Below are 16,314 nucleotides of genomic sequence, written 5' to 3'. Positions count from 1 at the left end.
GAAAAACAGTTGTGTTGTAATCTTTACTCTGTTTTAGCCATGTTGCCATGGTAATGGACATTAACATTAACAAGGTAAGTGCAGTAAACAAAAAATTTATTACGATATAAAATCGCTATTTTTTCCTTGTACACAATAAAATCAGTGCATTTCTGATGTTGGTCTTCTATGTCTCTTTTTCTACTTTATACTTTATCTACATACCACTGTTTGACCCTTTACCGCGGTAAATGTGGGTTGTATAACAACATCCAATTAACAAGGCAGGTTCAGTAACCCAAATGTTTATTACAAAATAAAATCAAATTTTTTCATTCAAAAGCATAAAATCTGTGTATTTCTGAGACTTCTGTATTTTTTTCTACATTTCATCTACATGCCACTGTTTGAGTTTTTACCGTGGTAAAACTGGATGACAACAGTAAATTAACAAGGTATGTTGAATAACCCAAATGTTCAATGCACCACAAAGTCTGTGTATTTCTGATACTGGTCTTTTTTTCTCTGCTTCAATCTTTCCATTGACATGCCACCGTTTATGTCTTTACCGTGGTAAAAGTGGATGACAACATTAAATTAACAAGGTATGTTGAATTACCCTAATGTTCAATGCACTACAAAATCAATGTATTTCTGATACTGGTCTTTTTTGTCTGCTTGAATCTCTCCATCTACATGCCACTGTTTGAGTTTTTACCGTGGTAAAAGTGGATGACAACATTAAATTAACAAGGTATGTTGAATAACCCAATTGTTCAAGGCAATGTAAAATTTCAATGCATTTAATTTCAATGCACTACAAAATCAATGTATTTCTGATACAGGTCTTTTTTTGTCTGCTTGAATCTCTCCATCTACATGCCTCCATTTATGCCTTTACCGTGGTAAATATGGATGACAACCTTAAATTAAGAAGGTATGTTGAATAACACAAATGTTCAATGCAATGCAAAATCTCAATGCATTTAATTTCAATGCACCACAAAATCTGTGTATTTCTGATACTGGCCTTCTGTGTCTATTTCTATATTTCATTTAAATGCCTCTGTTTATGTCTTTACCAGGGTGAATGTGAGTAAGTTACTAACATTAACTGAACAAGGTAATTTCAGTAAAAAAAAAACCAAACATTCACTATAGTATAAACCAATAATTTTTCTAATTTGTATACACCATGTTCAGTTGCACCTGAACATTCTATTATTGTTACTATGACATCATGTTTTGGAACACAGTCATGTTGTAATCTTTACTCTGTTCTAGCCACGTTGCCATGGTAATGGACATTAACATTAACAAGGTAAGTGCAGTAAACAAAAAATGTATTACGATATAAAATCGCTATTTTTTTCGTTATATACCATAAAATCAGTGCATTTCTGATACTGGTCTTCTGTGTCTCTTTTTATACTTTATACTTTATCTACATACACTGTTTGAGACTTTACCGCAGTAAATGTGGGTTGTATAACAACATCCAACTAACAAGGCAGGTTCAGTAACACAAATGTTCATTACAAAATAAAATCAATTTTTTTTCATTCAAAAGCATAAAATCTGTGTATTTCTAAGACTTCTGTATTTTTTTTCTACATTTCATCCTCATGCCACTTTTGAGTTTTTACCGTGGTAAAAGTGGATGCCAACGTTGAATTAACAAGGTATGTTGAATAACCCAATTCTTTATTGCAATACAAAGTTTCAATGCATTTAATTTCAATGCACCACAAAATCTGTGTATTTCTGATACTGGTTTTCTGTGTCTCTTTTTATATTTCATCCTCATGCCACTGTTTATTTTTTTTTCCCGTGGTAAAAGTGGATGACAAAATTAAATTAACAAGGTATGTTGAATAACACAAATGTTCAATGCAATGCAAAGTCTCAATGCATTTGATTTCAATGCACCACAAAATCTGTGTATTTCTGATACTGGTCTTTTTTTCTCTGCTTCAATCTCTCCATCTACATGCCACTGTTTCAGTTTTTACCGTGGTAAAAGTGGATGACAACATTAAATTAACAAGGTATGTTGAATAACCCAATTGTTCAATGCAATGCAAAATTTCAATGCATTTAATTTCAATGCACTACAAAATCAATGTATTTCTGATACTGGTCTGTTTTTGTCTGCTTGAATCTCTCCATCTACATGCCACCGTTTATGCCTTTACCGTGGTAATTGTGGATGACAACAATAAATTAACAAGGTATGTTGAATAACCCAATTGTTCATTGCAATATAAAGTTTCAATGCATTTAATTTCAATGCACTACAAAATCTGTGTATATCTGATACTGGCCTTCTGTGTCTCTTTCTATATTTCATTTAAATGCCTCTGTTTATGTCTTTACCGTGGTAAATGTGAGTAAGTTACTAACATTAACTGAACAAGGTAATTTCAGTAAAAAAAAACCCAAACATTCACTATAGTATAAAACAATAATTTTTCTGATTTGTATACACCATGTTCAGTTGCACCTGAACATTCTATTATTGTTATTATGACATCATGTTTTGGAACACAGTTGTGTTGTAATCTTTACTCTGTTTTAGCCACGTTGCCATGGTAATGGACATTAACATTAACAAGGTAAGTGCAGTATACAAAAAATGAATTACGATATAAAATCGCTATTTTTTCGTTATATAACATAAAATGAGTGCATTTCTGATACTGGTCTTCTGTGTCTCTTTTTATACTTTATACTTTATCTACATACCACTGTTTGAGCCTTTACATGTAAATGTGGGTTGTATAACAACATCCAACTAACAAGGCAGGTTCAGTAACCCAAATGTTTATTACAAAATAAAATCAATTTTTTTATTCAAAAGCATAAAATCTGTGTATTTCTAAGATTTCTGTATTTTTTTCTACATTTCATCTACATGCCACTGTTTGATTTTTACCGTGGTAAAAGTGGATGACAACATTAAATTAACAAGGTATGTTGAATAACCCTAATGTTCAATGCAATGCAAAGTCTCAATGCATTTAATTTCAATGCACCACAAAATCTGTGTATTTAAGATACTGTTTTTTTTTTCTCTGCTTGAATCTCTCCATCCTCATGCCACCATTTATGTCTTTACCGTGGTAAATGTGGATGACAACATTAAATTAAGAAGGTATGTTGAATAACACAATTGTTCAAAGCAATGCAAAGTCTCAATGCATTTAATTTCAATGCACTACAAAATCAGTGTATTTCTGATACTGGTCTTCTGTGTCTTTGTTTATTTAAACGGGAGTTTTTATCGCCTTTAGCTGAAATGGAGTGATCAGCGTGGTCGCCAAAGCGATACTGATACCCTGTTCTCCGAACTACTAAGCGAATAAAATCAAATAAGGTCCACCACATCCACTCTCTTGTAAATGGACAGTGAAAAGGTTTGTCGGTCTGACATAGAGTGTCAGTAATGTACGACCACGTTAAACAGTCCATTTCTGGCTAAAGGCGATAAAAACACCCATCGACATGAACAAAGAAACGTCGTTCGGAGCGATCACCTGGCAAACAAACTAAAACTTCTAAAAGTTCTTTCACGCGAACAAAATTAAATAAAACCTTTCACACCTGTTTAGAAATCGTAAAAACTAAATAAATCAATAAAAAACACCCACTGACATGAATAAAGAAACACCGTTCGGAGTGATCACGTGTCAAACAAACTAAAAGTTAAAAAAAACCTAAAAACTACAACAAGTAAAATGAAATAAAAACCGGAATCAATTATTAAACAATGCAAACATAGACCAATTGAGTTCAACGAATCATTGATCCTGAAGACATGGATCAGCATGTTCAGGTCGTTTGATTAGGGTCAGAGCTGAAATTTACAGGAGAGTGGATGTGGTGGATCTTATTTGAGGATTCCTGACGCAGGAAAAGGCAAATACGGATTTTGTAGTCAGGCACCCCGAGAGGAAACAAATGGGGGCCTAATGTCGAAGGACTTAAAGCGGCCGTGCCTAGGATTTCTTTAAACGAATAAATAATTAGCTCTTCGGTTGATTCGTGAATTTCTTAAATCATTTGTTTATTTATTTATTTTTTCCCCGGTGCAGTTTGCATTCAAGCGGTTGGACTGACAAACAAGACTGGCAACCTCTCAAGTCGAAGAGAAGGGCCCGAGTTGCAAAGGAACGTGCAGCTCTAAAGAGGTCGCTGTAGAGAGAGAGAGAAGGTCTGTCTATCGCTCCCTGGAGGAGAAAGCAAGAATGACGACGTTGAGCTGTCCTCCGTCACAGCGGCGAAGCAGAAAGGCGGCACAGAGAAGGGCAAAGCAAAGCAGCAGCAAATGTAAAAGGGTAAAGGAGCGAGCCAAAACAGTCGGCCCCTGGAGAAGAGCGCTCGCTGACTGGTGAAGGAAAAGCAAAAGCTTACAGCACCTGGTATTCCCAGGCGGTCTCCCATCCAAGTACTAACCAGGCCCGCCCCTGCTTAGCTTCCGAGATCGGACGAGATCGGGCGTGCTCAGGGTGGTATGGCCGTAAGCGAAAGCGGCCCCCGAATGCGAGCTATTTAAAGAAGGCACCGGCAGCAGGCCAAAGACGCACACCAGCTTTTCCACTCCACTCTTTTCATGTCTTCTGCAACTCTTCGACATTGTCTGCCCGAGAAAAAGGCGCCCCACCGGCAAACTTGGCCGGAGCGCGGCGTTTACGCCGTCCCTCACCACGCCAAAACAACACGTCCATTTCCCCTTCTTTTTCACGCCTTCGTCCCTACATCAATTCCTTCCTTCCTTAATAAATCAACTCACATTAATTCAGTTGGAAGACAAACATCGCTGACGCTGCGAGCCACACTGAGTGCAAGTAAACGCAAGTCTATTTCTCAACGATATCAAATTAATCAGGCACCTTTATTTACATTTCAACCATATCCTGTCAAAGCACTCAACGCTATACAATTCGGAGCACAGAGTGTCAGTAATGTACAACCACCACGATGAACACTCCATTTCCAGCTAAAGGCGATCAAAACACCCATCGACATGAACAAAGAAACGTCGTTCGGAGCGATCACCTGGCAAACAAACTAAAACTTCTAAAAGTTCTTTCACACGAACAAAATTAAATAAAACCTTTGACACCTGTTTAGAAATCGTAAAAACTAAATAAATCAATAAAAACACCCACTGACATGAATAAAGAAACACCGCTCGGAGTGATCACGTGTCAAACAAACTAAAAGTAAAAAAACTAAAAACTACAACAAGTAAAATGAAATAAAACGGAATCAATTATTAAACAATGCAAACATAGACCAATTGAGTTCAACGAATCATTGATCCTGAAGACATGGATCAGCATGTTCAGGTCGTTTGATTAGGGTCAGAGCTGAAATTTACAGGAGAGTGGATGTGGTGGATCTTATTTGAGGATTCCTGACGCAGGAAAAGGCAAATACGGATTTTGTAGTCAGGCACCCCGAGAGGAAACAAATGGGGCCTAATGTCGAAGGACTTAAAGCGGCCGTGCCTAGGATTTCTTTAAGCGAATAAATAATTAGCTCTTCGGTTGATTCTTGAATTTCTTAAATCATTTGTTTATTTATTTATTTTTTCCCGGTGCAGTTTGCATTCAAGCGGTTGGACTGACAAACAAGACTGGCAACCTCTCAAGTCGAAGAGAAGGGCCCGAGTTGCAAAGGAACGTGCAGCTCTAAAGAGGTCGCTGAGAGAGAGAGAGAAGGTCTGTCTATCGCTCCCTGGAGGAGAAAGCAAGAATGACGACGTTGAGCTGTCCTCCGTCACAGCGACGAAGCAGAAAGGCGGCACAGAGAAGGGCAAAGCAAAGCAGCAGCAAATGTAAAAGGGTAAAGGAGCGAGCAAAACAGTCGGCCCCTGGAGAAGAGCGCCGCTGACTGGTGAAGGAAAAGCAAAGCTTACAGCACCTGGTATTCCCAGGCGGTCTCCCATCCAAGTACTAACCAGGCCCGCCCCTGCTTAGCTTCCGAGATCGGACGAGATCGGGCGTGCTCAGGGGTGGTATGGCCGTAAGCGAAAGCGCCGCGAATGCGAGCTATTTAAAGAAGGCACCGGCAGCAGGCCAAAGACGCACACCAGCTTTTCCACTCCGCTCTTTTCATGTCTTCTGCAACTCTTCGACATTGTCTGCCCGAGAAAAAGGCGCCCCACCGGCAAACTTGACGGAGCGCGGCGTTTCCGCCGTCCCTCACCACGCCAAAACAACACGTCCATTTCCCCTTCTTTTTCACGCCTTCGTCCCTACATCAATTCCTTCCTTCCTTAATAAATCAACTCACATTAATTCAGTTGGAAGACAAACATCGCTGACGCTGCGAGCCACACTGAGTGCAAGTAAACGCAAGTCTATTTCTCAACGATATCAAATTAATCAGGCACCTTTATTTACATTTCAACCACATCCTGTCAAAGCACTCAACGCTATACAATTCGGAGCACAGAGTGTCAGTAATGTACAACCACCACGATGAACACTCCATTTCCAGCTAAAGGCGATCAAAACACCCATCGACATGAACAAAGAAACGTCGTTCGGAGCGATCACCTGGCAAACAAACTAAAACTTCTAAAAGTTCTTTCACACGAACAAAATTAAATAAAACCTTTGACACCTGTTTAGAAATCGTAAAAACTAAATAAATCAATAAAAAACACCCACTGACATGAATAAAGAAACACCGTTCGGAGTGATCACGTGTCAAACAAACTAAAAGTTAAAAAAACCTAAAAACTACAACAAGTAAAATGAAATAAAAACGGAATCAATTATTAAACAATGCAAACATAGACCAATTGAGTTCAACGAATCATTGATCCTGAAGACATGGATCAGCATGTTCAGGTCGTTTGATTAGGGTCAGAGCTGAAATTTACAGGAGAGTGGATGTGGTGGATCTTATTTGAGGATTCCTGACGCAGGAAAAGGCAAATACGGATTTTGTAGTCAGGCACCCCGAGAGGAAACAAATGGGGGCCTAATGTCGAAGGACTTAAAGCGGCCGTGCCTAGGATTTCTTTAAACGAATAAATAATTAGCTCTTCGGTTGATTCTTGAATTTCTTAAATCATTTGTTTATTTATTTATTTTTTCCCCGGTGCAGTTTGCATTCAAGCGGTTGGACTGACAAACAAGACTGGCAACCTCTCAAGTCGAAGAGAAGGGCCCGAGTTGCAAAGGAACGTGCAGCTCTAAAGAGGTCGCTGTAGAGAGAGAGAGAAGGTCTGTCTATCGCTCCCTGGAGGAGAAAGCAAGAATGACGACGTTGAGCTGTCCTCCGTCACAGCGACGAAGCAGAAAGGCGGCACAGAGAAGGGCAAAGCAAAGCAGCAGCAAATGTAAAAGGGTAAAGGAGCGAGCCAAAACAGTCGGCCCCTGGAGAAGAGCGCCGCTGACTGGTGAAGGAAAAGCAAAGCTTACAGCACCTGGTGGTATTCCCAGGCGGTCTCCCATCCAAGTACTAACCAGGCCCGCCCCTGCTTAGCTTCCGAGATCGGACGAGATCGGGCGTGCTCAGGGTGGTATGGCCGTAAGCGAAAGCAGCCCGCGAATGCGAGCTATTTAAAGAAGGCACCGGCAGCAGGCCAAAGACGCACACCAGCTTTTCCACTCCACTCTTTTCATGTCTTCTGCAACTCTTCGACATTGTCTGCCCGAGAAAAAGGCGCCCCACCGGCAAACTTGGCCGGAGCGCGGCGTTTACGCCGCCCCTCACCACGCCAAAACAACACGTCCATTTCCCCTTCTTTTTCACGCCTTCGTCCCTACATCAATGCCTTCCTTCCTTAATAAATCAACTCACATTAATTCAGTTGGAAGACAAACATCGCTGACGCTGCGAGCCACACTGAGTGCAAGTAAACGCAAGTCTATTTCTCAACGATATCAAATTAATCAGGCACCTTTATTTACATTTCAACCATATCCTGTCAAAGCACTCAACGCTATACAATTCGGAGCACAGAGTGTCAGTAATGTACAACCACCACGATGAACACTCCATTTCCAGCTAAAGGCGATCAAAACACCCATCGACATGAACAAAGAAACGTCGTTCGGAGCGATCACCTGGCAAACAAACTAAAACTTCTAAAAGTTCTTTCACACGAACAAAATTAAATAAAACCTTTGACACCTGTTTAGAAATCGTAAAAACTAAATAAATCAATAAAAAACACCCACTGACATGAATAAAGAAACACCGCTCGGAGTGATCACGTGTCAAACAAACTAAAGTAAAAAAAAAAAAACTAAAAACTACAACAAGTAAAATGAAATAAAACGGAATCAATTATTAAACAATGCAAACATAGACCAATTGAGTTCAACGAATCGTTGATCCTGAAGACATGGATCAGCATGTTCAGGTCGTTTGATTAGGGTCAGAGCTGAAATTTACAGGAGAGTGGATGTGGTGGATCTTATTTGAGGATTCCTGACGCAGGAAAAGGCAAATACGGATTTTGTAGTCAGGCACCCCGAGAGGAAACAAATGGGGGCCTAATGTCGAAGGACTTAAAGCGGCGCGTGCCTAGGATTTCTTTAAACGAATAAATAATTAGCTCTTTGGTTGATTCTTGAATTTCTTAAATCATTTGTTTATTTATTTATTTTTTCCCGGTGCAGTTTGCATTCAAGCGGTTGGACTGACAAACAAGACTGGCAACCTCTCAAGTCGAAGAGAAGGGCCCGAGTTGCAAAAGGAACGTGCAGCTCTAAAGAGGTCGCTGAGAGAGAGAGAGAGAAGGTCTGTCTATCGCTCCCTGGAGGAGAAAGCAAGAATGACGACGTTGAGCTGTCCTCCGTCACAGCGACGAAGCAGAAAGGCGGCACAGAGAAGGGCAAAGCAAAGCAGCAGCAAATGTAAAAGGGTAAAGGAGCGAGCCAAAACAGTCGGGCCCTGGAGAAGAGCGCCGCTGACTGGTGAAGGAAAAGCAAAGCTTACAGCACCTGGTATTCCCAGGCAGTCTCCCAACCAAGTACTAACCAGGCCCGCCCCTGCTTAGCTTCCGAGATCGGACGAGATCGGGCGTGCTCAGGGTGGTATGGCCGTAAGCGAAAGCAGTCTGCGAATGCGAGCTATTTAAAGAAGGCACCGGAAGCAGGCCAAAGACGCACACCAGCTTTTCCACTCCACTCTTTTCATGTCTTCTGCAACTCTTCGACATTGTCTGCCCGAGAAAAAGGCGCCCCACCGGCAAACTTGGCCGGAGCGCGCGGCGTTTACGCCGCCCTCACCACGCCAAAACAACACGTCCATTTCCCCTTCTTTTTCACGCCTTCGTCCCTACATCAATTCCTTCCTTCCTTAATAAATCAACTCACATTAATTCAGTTGGAAGACAAACATCGCTGACGCTGCGAGCCACACTGAGTGCAAGTAAACGCAAGTCTATTTCTCAACGATATCAAATTAATCAGGCACCTTTATTTACATTTCAACCATATCCTGTCAAAGCACTCAACGCTATACAATTCGGAGCACAGAGTGTCAGTAATGTACAACCACCACGATGAACACTCCATTTCCAGCTAAAGGCGATCAAAACACCCATCGACATGAACAAAGAAACGTCGCTCGGAGCGATCACCTGGCAAACAAACTAAAACTTCTAAAAGTTCTTTTTCACACGAACAAAATTAAATAAAACCTTTGACACCTGTTTAGAAATCGTAAAAACTAAATAAATCAATAAAAACACCCACTGACATGAATAAAGAAACACCGCTCGGAGTGATCACGTGTCAAACAAACTAAAAGTAAAAAAAAACTAAAAACTACAACAAGTAAAATGAAATAAAACGGAATCAATTATTAAACAATGCAAACATAGACCAATTGAGTTCAACGAATCGTTGATCCTGAAGACATGGATCAGCATGTTCAGGTCGTTTGATTAGGGTCAGAGCTGAAATTTACAGGAGAGTGGATGTGGTGGATCTTATTTGAGGATTCCTGACGCAGGAAAAGGCAAATACGGATTTTGTAGTCAGGCACCCCGAGAGGAAACAAATGGGGGCCTAATGTCGAAGGACTTAAAGCGGCCGTGCCTAGGATTTCTTTAAACGAATAAATAATTAGCTCTTCGGTTGATTCTTGAATTTCTTAAATCATTTGTTTATTTATTTATTTTTCCCGGTGCAGTTTGCATTCAAGCGTTGGACTGACAAACAAGACTGGCAACCTCTCAAGTCGAAGAGAAGGGCCCGAGTTGCAAAGGAACGTGCAGCTCTAAAGAGGTCGCTGTAGAGAGAGAGAGAAGGTCTGTCTATCGCTCCCTGGAGGAGAAAGCAAGAATGACGACGTTGAGCTGTCCTCCTCCGTCACAGCGACGAAGCAGAAAGGCGGCACAGAGAAGGGCAAAGCAAAGCAGCAGCAAATGTAAAAGGGTAAAGGAGCGAGCCAAAACAGTCGACCCCTGGAGAAGAGCGGTTCGCTGACTGGTGAAGGAAAAGCAAAAGCTTACAGCACCTGGTATTCCCAGGCGGTCTCCCATCCAAGTACTAACCAGGCCCGCCCCTGCTTAGCTTCCGAGATCGGACGAGATCGGGCGTGCTCAGGGTGGTATGGCCGCAAGCGAAATCAGCCCGCGAATGCGAGCTATTTAAAGAAGGCACCGGCAGCAGGCCAAAGACGCACACCAGCTTTTCCACTCCACTCTTTTCATGTCTTCTGCAACTCTTCGACATTGTCTGCCCGAGAAAAAGGCGCCCCACCGGCAAACTTGGCCGGAGCGCGCGTTTACGCCGCCCTCACCACGCCAAAACAACACGTCCATTTCCCCTTCTTTTTCACGCCTTCGTCCCTACATCAATGCCTTCCTTCCTTAATAAATCAACTCACATTAATTCAGTTGGAAGACAAACATCGCTGACGCTGCCAGCCACACTGAGTGCAAGTAAACGCAAGTCTATTTCTCAACGATATCAAATTAATCAGGCACCTTTATTTACATTTCAACCATATCCTGTCAAAGCACTCAACGCTATACAATTCGGAGCACAGAGTGTCAGTAATGTACAACCACCACGATGAACACTCCATTTCCAGCTAAAGGCGATCAAAACACCCATCGACATGAACAAAGAAACGCTGCTCGAGCGATCACCTGGCAAACAAACTAAAACTTCTAAAAGTTCTTTCACACGAACAAAATTAAATAAAACCTTTGACACCTGTTTAGAAATCGTAAAAACTAAATAAATCAATAAAAACACCCACTGACATGAATAAAGAAACACCGTCGGAGTGATCACGTGTCAAACAAACTAAAAGTAAAAAAAAAAACTAAAAACTACAACAAGTAAAATGAAATAAAAACGGAATCAATTATTAAACAATGCAAACATAGACCAATTGAGTTCAACGAATCGTTGATCCTGAAGACATGGATCAGCATGTTCAGGTCGTTTGATTAGGGTCAGAGCTGAAATTTACAGGAGAGTGGATGTGGTGGATCTTATTTGAGGATTCCTGACGCAGGAAAAGGCAAATACGGATTTTGTAGTCAGGCACCCCGAGAGAGAGGAAACAAATGGGGGCCTAATGTCGAAGGACTTAAAGCGGCCGTGCCTAGGATTTCTTTTAAACGAATAAATAATTAGCTCTTCGGTTGATTCTTGAATTTCTTAAATCATTTGTTTATTTATTTATTTTTTCCCGGTGCAGTTTGCATTCAAGCGTTGGACTGACAAACAAGACTGGCAACCTCTCAAGTCGAAGAGAAGGGCCCGAGTTGCAAAGGAACGTGCAGCTCTAAAGAGGTCGCTGTAGAGAGAGAGAGAAGGTCTGTCTATCGCTCCCTGGAGGAGAAAGCAAGAATGACGACGTTGAGCTGTCCTCCGTCACAGCGACGAAGCAGAAAGACGGCACAGAGAAGGGCAAAGCAAAGCAGCAGCAAATGTAAAAGGGTAAAGGAGCGAGCCAAAACAGTCGGCCCTGGAGAAGAGCGCTCGCTGACTGGTGAAGGAAAAGCAAAAGCTTACAGCACCTGGTATTCCCAGGCGGTCTCCCATCCAAGTACTAACCAGGCCCGCCCCTGCTTAGCTTCCGAGATCGGACGAGATCGGGCGTGCTCAGGGTGGTATGGCCGTAAGCGAAAGCGGCCCCCGAATGCGAGCTATTTAAAGAAGGCACCGGCAGCAGGCCAAAGACGCACACCAGCTTTTCCACTCCACTCTTTTCATGTCTTCTGCAACTCTTCGACATTGTCTGCCCGAGAAAAAGGCGCCCCACCGGCAAACTTGGCCGGCGCGCGCGTTTACGCCGCCCTCACCACGCCAAAACAACACGTCCATTTCCCCTTCTTTTTCACGCCTTCGTCCCTACATCAATTCCTTCCTTCCTTACTAAATCAACTCACATTAATTCAGTTGGAAGACAAACATCGCTGACGCTGCGAGCCACACTGAGTGCAAGTAAACGCAAGTCTATTTCTCAACGATATCAAATTAATCAGGCACCTTTATTTACATTTCAACCATATCCTGTCAAAGCACTCAACGCTATACAATTCGGAGCACAGAGTGTCAGTAATGTACAACCACCACGATGAACACTCCATTTCCAGCTAAAGGCGATCAAAACACCCATCGACATGAACAAAGAAACGTCGCTCGAGCGATCACCTGGCAAACAAACTAAAACTTCTAAAAGTTCTTTCACACGAACAAAATTAAATAAAACCTTTGACACCTGTTTAGAAATCGTAAAAACTAAATAAATCAATAAAAACACCCACTGACATGAATAAAGAAACACCGCTCGAGTGATCACGTGTCAAACAAACTAAAAGTAAAAAAAAAAACTAAAAACTACAACAAGTAAAATGAAATAAAAACGGAATCAATTATTAAACAATGCAAACATAGACCAATTGAGTTCAACGAATCGTTGATCCTGAAGACATGGATCAGCATGTTCAGGTCGTTTGATTAGGGTCAGAGCTGAAATTTACAGGAGAGTGGATGTGGTGGATCTTATTTGAGGATTCCTGACGCAGGAAAAGGCAAATACGGATTTTGTAGTCAGGCACCCCGAGAGGAAACAAATGGGGGCCTAATGTCGGAAGGACTTAAAGCGCCGTGCGTGCCTAGGATTTCTTTAAACGAATAAATAATTAGCTCTTCGGTTGATTCTTGAATTTCTTAAATCATTTGTTTATTTATTTATTTTTTCCCGGTGCAGTTTGCATTCAAGCGTTGGACTGACAAACAAGACTGGCAACCTCTCAAGTCGAAGAGAAGGGCCCGAGTTGCAAAGGAACGTGCAGCTCTAAAGAGGTCGCAGTAGAGAGAGAGAGAAGGTCTGTCTATCGCTCCCTGGAGGAGAAAGCAAGAATGACGACGTTGAGCTGTCCTCCGTCACAGCGACGAAGCAGAAAGGCGGCACAGAGAAGGGCAAAGCAAAGCAGCAGCAAATGTAAAAGGGTAAAGAGAGCGAGCAAAACAGTCGGCCCCTGGAGAAGAGCGCTCGCTGACTGGTGAAGGAAAAGCAAAAGCTTACAGCACCTGGTATTCCCAGGCGGTCTCCCATCCAAGTACTAACCAGGCCCGCCCCTGCTTAGCTTCCGAGATCGGACGAGATCGGGCGTGCTCAGGGTGGTATGGCCAGCGAAAGCAGCCCGCGAATGCGAGCTATTTAAAGAAGGCACCGGCAGCAGGCCAAAGACGCACACCAGCTTTTCCACTCCACTCTTTTCATGTCTTCTGCAACTCTTCGACATTGTCTGCCCGAGAAAAAGGCGCCCCACCGGCAAACTTGGCCGGAGCGCGGCGTTTACGCCGCCCCTCACCACGCCAAAACAACACGTCCATTTCCCCTTCTTTTTCACGCCTTCGTCCCTACATCAATGCCTTCCTTCCTTAATAAATCAACTCACATTAATTCAGTTGAAGACAAACATCGCTGACGCTGCGAGCCACACTGAGTGCAAGTAAACGCAAGTCTATTTCTCAACGATATCAAATTAATCAGGCACCTTTATTTACATTTCAACCATATCCTGTCAAAGCACTCAACGCTATACAATTCGGAGCACAGAGTGTCAGTAATGTACAACCACCACGATGAACACTCCATTTCCAGCTAAAGGCGATCAAAACACCCATCGACATGAACAAAGAAACGTCGCTCGAGCGATCACCTGGCAAACAAACTAAAACTTCTAAAAGTTCTTTCACACGAACAAAATTAAATAAAACCTTTGACACCTGTTTAGAAATCGTAAAAACTAAATAAATCAATAAAAACACCCACTGACATGAATAAAGAAACACCGCTCGGAGTGATCACGTGTCAAACAAACTAAAAGTAAAAAAAAACTAAAAACTACAACAAGTAAAATGAAATAAAAACGGAATCAATTATTAAACAATGCAAACATAGACCAATTGAGTTCAACGAATCGTTGATCCTGAAGACATGGATCAGCATGTTCAGGTCGTTTGATTAGGGTCAGAGCTGAAATTTACAGGAGAGTGGATGTGGTGGATCTTATTTGAGGATTCCTGACGCAGGAAAAGGCAAATACGGATTTTGTAGTCAGGCACCCGAGAGGAAACAAATGGGGGCCTAATGTGTCGAAGGACTTAAAGCGGCCGTGCCTAGGATTTCTTTAAACGAATAAATAATTAGCTCTTCGGTTGATTCTTGAATTTCTTAAATCATTTGTTTATTTATTTATTTTTTCCCGGTGCAGTTTGCATTCAAGCGGTTGGACTGACAAACAAGACTGGCAACCTCTCAAGTCGAAGAGAAGGGCCCGAGTTGCAAAGGAACGTGCAGCTCTAAAGAGGTCGCTGTAGAGAGAGAGAAGGTCTGTCTATCGCTCCCTGGAGGAGAAAGCAAGAATGACGACGTTGAGCTGTCCTCCGTCACAGCGACGAAGCACTGGCGGCGGCACAGAGAAGGGCAAAGCAAAGCAGCAGCAAATGTAAAAGGGTAAAGGAGCGAGCCAAAACAGTCGGCCCCTGGAGAAGAGCGCCGCTGACTGGTGAAGGAAAAGCAAAAGCTTACAGCACCTGGTATTCCCAGGCGGTCTCCCATCCAAGTACTAACCAGGCCCGCCCCTGCTTAGCTTCCGAGATCGGACGAGATCGGGCGTGCTCAGGTGGTATGGCCGCAGCGAAAGCAGCCCGCGAATGCGAGCTATTTAAAGAAGGCACCGGCAGCAGGCCAAAGACGCACACCAGCTTTTCCACTCCACTCTTTTCATGTCTTCTGCAACTCTTCGACATTGTCTGCCCGAGAAAAAGGCGCCCCACCGGCAAACTTGCCGGGCGCGGCGTTTACGCCGCCCTCACCACGCCAAAACAACACGTCCATTTCCCTTCTTTTTCACGCCTTCGTCCCTACATCAATGCCTTCCTTCCTTAATAAATCAACTCACATTAATTCAGTTGGAAGACAAACATCGCTGACGCTGCGAGCCACACTGAGTGCAAGTAAACGCAAGTCTATTTCTCAACGATATCAAATTAATCAGGCACCTTTATTTACATTTCAACCATATCCTGTCAAAGCACTCAACGCTATACAATTCGGAGCACAGAGTGTCAGTAATGTACAACCACCACGATGAACACTCCATTTCCAGCTAAAGGCGATCAAAACACCCATCGACATGAACAAAGAAACGTCGCTCGAGCGATCACCTGGCAAACAAACTAAAACTTCTAAAAGTTCTTTCACACGAACAAAATTAAATAAAACCTTTGACACCTGTTTAGAAATCGTAAAAACTAAATAAATCAATAAAAACACCCACTGACATGAATAAAGAAACACCGCTCGAGTGATCACGTGTCAAACAAACTAAGTGCAAAAAAAAAAAAACTAAAAACTACAACAAGTAAAATGAAATAAAAACGGAATCAATTATTAAACAATGCAAACATAGACCAATTGAGTTCAACGAATCGTTGATCCTGAAGACATGGATCAGCATGTTCAGGTCGTTTGATTAGGGTCAGAGCTGAAATTTACAGGAGAGTGGATGTGGTGGATCTTATTTGAGGATTCCTGACGCAGGAAAAGGCAAATACGGATTTTGTAGTCAGGCACCCCGAGAGGAAACAAATGGGGGCCTAATGTCGAAGGACTTAAAGCGGCCGGAAAATCTAGGATTTCTTTAAACTTAATAAATAATTAGCTCTTCGGTTGATTCTTGAATTTCTTAAATCATTTGTTTATTTATTTATTTTTTCCCGGTGCAGTTTGCATTCAAGCGGTTGGACTGACAAACAAGACTGGCAACCTCTCAAGTCGAAGAGAAGGGCCCGAGTTGCAAAGGAACGTGCAGCTCTAAAGAGGTCG

General features: G+C 42.3%; 7 non-coding genes and 1 pseudogene across 7 annotated transcripts; all 8 read right to left on the bottom strand.

The window, feature by feature from the left end:
- Positions 1-4,385: 4,385 nt before the first annotated feature.
- Positions 4,386-4,504, bottom strand: LOC122334990. The gene has a single exon (XR_006248875.1). It is a non-coding gene; the product is annotated as a 5S ribosomal RNA (ribosomal RNA).
- Positions 4,505-5,895: 1,391 nt separating this feature from the next.
- LOC122335002 lies at positions 5,896-6,015 on the bottom strand. The gene has a single exon (XR_006248886.1). It is a non-coding gene; the product is annotated as a 5S ribosomal RNA (ribosomal RNA).
- A 1,396-nt stretch (positions 6,016-7,411) lies between these two features.
- LOC122335005 lies at positions 7,412-7,533 on the bottom strand. Its single transcript, XR_006248889.1, has one exon. It is a non-coding gene; the product is annotated as a 5S ribosomal RNA (ribosomal RNA).
- Positions 7,534-8,936: 1,403 nt separating this feature from the next.
- Positions 8,937-9,055, bottom strand: LOC122334999. The gene has a single exon (XR_006248883.1). It is a non-coding gene; the product is annotated as a 5S ribosomal RNA (ribosomal RNA).
- A 1,403-nt stretch (positions 9,056-10,458) lies between these two features.
- Positions 10,459-10,577, bottom strand: LOC122334995. Its single transcript, XR_006248880.1, has one exon. It is a non-coding gene; the product is annotated as a 5S ribosomal RNA (ribosomal RNA).
- A 1,400-nt stretch (positions 10,578-11,977) lies between these two features.
- On the bottom strand, positions 11,978-12,096 carry LOC122334989. Its single transcript, XR_006248874.1, has one exon. It is a non-coding gene; the product is annotated as a 5S ribosomal RNA (ribosomal RNA).
- A 1,400-nt stretch (positions 12,097-13,496) lies between these two features.
- LOC122335016 lies at positions 13,497-13,612 on the bottom strand. The gene has a single exon (XR_006248899.1). It is a non-coding gene; the product is annotated as a 5S ribosomal RNA (ribosomal RNA).
- A 1,396-nt stretch (positions 13,613-15,008) lies between these two features.
- LOC122335018 lies at positions 15,009-15,125 on the bottom strand (annotated as a pseudogene).
- Between the last annotated feature and the right edge of the window lie 1,189 nt (positions 15,126-16,314).

Source organism: Puntigrus tetrazona, unplaced genomic scaffold (assembly GCF_018831695.1).
Source record: "Puntigrus tetrazona isolate hp1 unplaced genomic scaffold, ASM1883169v1 S000000692, whole genome shotgun sequence".
NCBI lineage: Eukaryota > Metazoa > Chordata > Actinopteri > Cypriniformes > Cyprinidae > Puntigrus > Puntigrus tetrazona.
Note: the sequence above shows the minus strand (reverse complement) of the source record. Positions and strands in the feature narration are given on the sequence as shown.